Source organism: Ascaphus truei, chromosome 7, assembly GCF_040206685.1.
Source record: "Ascaphus truei isolate aAscTru1 chromosome 7, aAscTru1.hap1, whole genome shotgun sequence".
NCBI lineage: Eukaryota > Metazoa > Chordata > Amphibia > Anura > Ascaphidae > Ascaphus > Ascaphus truei.
In genome coordinates this window covers 11,167,394-11,173,393 of record NC_134489.1, presented here as the reverse complement: position 1 = coordinate 11,173,393, position 6,000 = coordinate 11,167,394, and positions in this window count along the sequence as shown.

The window sequence follows — 6,000 nt, the reverse complement described above, 5'->3', positions numbered from 1 at the left end:
CAGGGATGTGGCATTAGGTTCAGCATCTTGCTGCTTAGAACATGCGAGGTCAGACAGCTGACACAGAGCCTCTGTTCTATAGTCCTCATCATTCAAAATGACTATTCCTCAAAGTAGGACCACGGTGACGTAATGACAGTGACATATTTAAATGTGCAGTCCTTTCTAAGACCACAATGAACCAATGGTGGTAACATGTTTAAAGCAGCACTCCTGTTGTTTTTTTTTATTAAAAAAAAAAAAGGGTTTGAAGCAGGGGGTCTCCGTATCTGAACCCCGTTAATTTCAGCTCCGGGGACCCCCTGCTTCCCGAGATACCTCCTGTAGGGCCTGCAAATAGCAGCTCCAGCTGGGCTACTTGGGGGCTATCATAATGGCGGTTTAAATGTCCCCTTTCACGTGGGCGAATAGGAAGCTGTGACGTCATTCCTAGTGGCTGGCGTGACTGGGACATTTAAACCTGCGGAGCTGCTACCGGCACCCCCTATGGAGTTAAATATCCCCCCTATGGAGTTAAATATCCCCCCTATGGAGTTAAATATCCCCCCTATGGAGTTAAATATCTCTGGTAGCAGGGGGTCCTCTGGGCTGAAATTAACACGGTTCAGCTCCGCAGACCCCCTGCTTCCCATCCAGGGGAAACATTTTTTGGGAGCGCATGTGCTCCTTTAAGGAGTTACACCTGGGGGATAGACACCTCTGTGTTACACAAATCTGACACCATTAAGTATTTAGAAATGAATAACGAGGGCCTTATTGATTATCCGCCAGTGGCTGATTAGGCCTTTTTGCCAGGTATAGAATAAGTTAGTTTGTAAACATGGTGAGCCGAGACTTGGGAGGCATTTCATTTCCTCTCATTGTTTCCTTTTGTCTTAAGTCTCTGTGTTCGGAACAGGAGTTTGCACAGGCAATCCCCCCCCTCTTATCTTTATTGAGTAAACGCTTGAATAACAAGTGCCCCCACTCAAAATACACACACAAAAAAAGACCATTCCTAACTTTATAAAGAAACCAAAACAGACATGGCTTTGTGGTAGGTCTGATTCCATGGTTTTAAGGAACACAAGGACAATTTGTGGTAAATTGTGTTATGTTACTGACCATTTTCAATGAAATTGGCAAAGAATGCAGTTTCCTCTTTCTTGAGCAGAAACTTGTCAACTTGGTCAGCATCTATGAAGCGGTCCCACAATGACACCTGCTGTCACTTCTCCTTACTGCAAAGTTCACGCAGGGACAGCGAGGCTGAGAATTCAAATAAAGCTCTCTCTGGAAGCACTTTTCAAAGACGATAGGAACACCTCAATAAGTACTTTATATTAAAACGTAATCATAAGAGTCGTGTCATAGTCATACGTAGCGAAGAACCAAAGGGACCTAATGACAGGGGTATGTTTAATGGGATTAAAAGCTCAGTCCCATGTTATTTATTTATTTATAAAAATGTTTACCCGGACGTCATACATTGAGAGTTAGCTCTCGTTTTCCAGTACTGTATGTGCTGGGCACAGAGTTATGATGACAGATACATGGTTACAAATACATGGTTATATTAGGTGAACAGGGTTTTACATTATATACAGCACCGACAAAGTTTATTAGAGCAAAAACCGCACTGCAGGATGCGTGGCGGCAGCGTGGAGAAGCGTTGACAAGCGGCTCGTTCGCGTGACGTCGGTGACGTCACAGTCACGTGAGCGCCCGGCTTCCCCGACTCCCCTGAAGGTTTGAAGTGAGGTAAGCGGGGGAGCGGGGAAGCAGAGGGGCACAGCAGGCGCAGCTAGGGGGTCGGGAAGGTATATAAATTGCGCGCGGATTGGAGGGGGGGGAACGGAGGGGACGCGGCTGGATGCGGCTGATGCGCTGACTATTCTCAGCACCAGCCGGAGTAAGTCCCGGTGAACCGGCGGCATTTGCTCTAATAAACTTTGTCGCCACTGTATGTAACGGGGTTTCCCCCACCCAATCGCAGATCACACGGTGTGGGGGCAGGAAACATACAAGGTTACTCAGGTGTGGTGCATTACCTGTTGGCTCACAGGAGGGCTGAGCTTCCGCCACGGGGAACCTGGGGTAATTATACTAGGGGTGATCACTTACAACATCTTCTCGGTACAGCGCCTCCACCTGCGATGGCTCCCACCAGAGGGGGAGTGGTTCCTCGCAGGACAATCACAATAATAATCACTTACACGACAGCATGTATATTAACTATATGACTTTACTAACATGCATGGAGAATATCATCACATTTACATAACATCATAATCTGTTAACCTTATCACCTCAGCCCAATGTCTGGTGTTCCCACCCAGTGTCCTGTAATCCCCCACACCCAATGTCCCGTACTCCTACGGAGGTCGTGGGTGACTGCGCAGTCACTAAATTATCTATTAGGCCTGTTGGTGCACATATGTAGAAATACCTTCCGAGCACTCCGATGCTCGGGCCTGCAACACTCTTCTCAAAGGGTCAGACGTGCGATGCATCCGTCTGATCCTTTCCAGGTACTTCTCCAGGAACCCCAACGAGGGTCCCACCGCTTCACGGGAACACAACCGTCTCACGGTAACAGCAACCGAATCACGGGAACAGCAGCCGCCGCTATCCCTGACTATCCCTAACTAACCCTAACGTGACAGGAACCCTAACCTAGGGCCTGTCCCTGATGAACCGCAACCTGGGGTGGCTTGGGGAAATCTCCTAGGGCCTGCAAAGTAATAACCTGCCCCACTCCCCTAGCTACCCAAGTCCCTAATCCTCCCTAACATTTAGCTACTCGCTACTCCTAACAGCCTGCAGCAGACACACAGCTCTCACCGTCAGCCTGCAGACATTCACACACGCTGCACACACTGCGCCCAGCACATGCAGCAACAACACACAGCAACCAATCCTACATACACCATACACTGGAGAGGGAGAGTCTATCTGGGGCCTAAGGGGTTAAGCGTCTGCCTACTCCCCTAACGAGGCCCAGTCCTGACTCCCACTAACAACTGACTAACCTGAGTGACAGGGTCCCTTACTCTAGGGCATCCCTGGCAACACTCACTATATGGGATAACTAGAGCTATCTTGGGCCAAGGGGGTGCTGGCTAGTACAGGGGATCCCTCTCTCCCGTACCCTACCTCCTTCCCTTGTCTGCCTCCTTGCTCTGTTTCTTCCTGACTGACTAACATGCTACAACTGACAAAAACCCTGTCTGCACACAACATTGTTGCAACTCTCCAGCATGAGACTCTGCCAGCTCTATTGGCTTCAATGCTGCCTGTGTCAAGGGTGAAAGTGCAGTCCCCAGAGGCTGCTGGGAATTGTAGTCCTTGGCAAAGCTCTTTTCTATGGGGACCGCGTGCGCGATCTTTACTGCGCATGGGCGAAGCTCGCGCCAAAAGCAAGAGGGCGGTGCCCGCCGGGAGAAGTCGCCGTCCCCTTCCCCCACTGCCACAGGGGTAAGGCAGGGAGCAAAGGAAAATCAGGGGAACCGGGGGTGACCCCCTTACATATATATATTATGGTATAGCTTTTGCTTGATTCATTCATTGTAACATCGCCGGAAGAAGAGATCAGTGTATCTCGAAAGCTCGCACAAATAAAAGCATTTCGTTAGCCACAGAACGGAATCATCTATTTATTTTTTGATTATTGAAGCTCGGCTAACACGGTACTGATACCTCTACATGAATATATATATATATATATATATATATATATATATATATATATATATATATATATATATATATATATATATACATACAGTGTTCGACAAACCTATACATTTGCTCGCCCCGGGCGAGTGGATTTAACCCCCGGGCGAGTAAATATTGGCCCAAGCAGCACACGTTTGGTACTAGGTGGCGAGTAGATTTTTTGGTGATTTGTCAACCACTGTATATATATATATATATAAAAAGACATTGCATGAACAGTTTAACATATTTTGTCTTTTAGATATGATATGATATCTTGACAAAGGTCCAAGATGGGGACGGAAATGTTGCTTTCACTTCAATAAATTGCCAAGTTTGTACAAGATCTCTGGAGTGCTGTTCTGCTCCTTCCTTGGAAGAAGATTTATATTGCTGCATAGTATTTATTGACAGTGTTAACAAGGCTTCCCTTCTATGGGTGCGACCTTGGAGGACGGCGCAAGCGAGGAGATCAAAAGAGGATTGTGTTTAAGTTTAGATTCAGAGCTGGGCCCCCTGCATGTCTGAGCTAATACATATGTTTTCTGTCTTTATTCTTCCCCCGAAATCTACTGCAATATTTGATTAAGTATATGTATATATATTATCCCGATTTTATGAGTCCTCCCCCTGTACCAATTCCCTTCTCCTTCTCCCTCCCCCTGCCCTCCCTTTGACAGACTATGGGTGCATACCGAGTCTGATTAAACTTTTGGCCAATTAGATTATGCTGTATCAGGTATATAATAGAGGTTAACATAGTGTAGTCATGACTCCTGACGAAACTACACTGTTTAGTGAAACGCGTAGAGTCGCTGAGAGTGACGTCATCAGCCAGCACCCGGAAGTATACCGGTTGTCTCCCCGCGAGAAGAGCTGTGTTCCCCAGTGAATCCACCACAAGAGTTACACGGATCCCATTGACGGATGCCAAGAGAGACCTTGGAAGTGTATGACGCAGAGGACACAGAGGTTCCCCGTTCCGGCCGTTCCACAGGTGTAGCAGCCGACTCTGACGGCCCCCGCGGTCCAGAGCGTGGTATCCGAGACTGGAGCTGGTGATATCACCCGTTTTTTATGTGCCCATTTGCTTTTATGACACTGTAAGTGTTAATTTGATTGCGTGTATAAAGGTATTATATTGTGTTACGCTATGGAAGCCTCTCTTTCCTTTCTATCACCCTGATTGCTGAGGTTGCTGTGTATGCTGTTCACATTTCACCAATTATCCAGTTGTGGGGTTCATCTACCATTCACAGAGTCAAGCTATTGCCACTGATCTCTGACATGACTGATTATATTTGACACCACGTGAGTCTCCATTCAATAGATATAATCACACCACATCGTTTGAATCAACTTTATTTGCACTATGTTTGCTTTTTCATTTATTGCATATTGAAATCTGCGCTCCCCTGCTTTTCCAAGACGTCCTTAAAGACACTGACATACACCTGTGCAGCGTTTATGGGGAATGTTATGTGGATGTGCTGTAGAATGTAGTGATCCTTTGTTAAGGGCCGCAAGCTTCCCCTGCATCTATTTTTGCTATATAAAATCGATTATATCACAAACACCCTTTGTAGTTGTTTCTCGTTGTATGTATGTGTAACCCTGGTCTCCAGCAGCTCCTTGAGACCCCCCTCTCTTGGTGCAGCACGGTCGCGGGTGCCGCCGGAGCCAGCGACGGACCCGACGGCTGCTTCCAAAGGTGGGGGCCGGAGCAGGGACTAGGTTGCTATCTCCGCGAGCAGGCTGGTTGCCGGGGACGCGATCGGGCCGTTGCTAAGGCCGCGATCGCGTCTCTAAGGTCCCGGCGGCCGGACAAGCAGGGCGCCGCCATTGTGCTGAGGATTGCGCATGCGCAGGGACGCGTAGGCGCAGGGAGAGCCCCAGAGACAGGGATAGTTCGCGCGAGAGTAGGGGCAGCCGAGAGAAGGTACAGACAGCCCGGGAAAGCTTGCGCAAGGGCAGGGTAGGAAAAGCCCGCGAACCCCTAGCCTACCAGGGAAGGCTCTGAGCTGGGACTACATATCCCATGAGCCTCTGTATGCCCCACGTGACACCAGGGAGCCAATAGGGCTTAGGAAGGCCAGGCAGGCAAAGAGATGCATTGTTTGGGCTGCAGCACGTTTGTCAGTTGGAGCAGCGGAGCTGAAGGGGAAGGAAGGGTGCGGGGAGTGAGTGCAGCTCCTGCATCCAGATAGGTACCCACACTCCAGGTAGGCCCCAACTCCCCACCAGGTTAGTGGGTAATTTCTAAGGGATGGCCCTAGGTAAGGTCGTCAACCTTAGTGTGTGTAA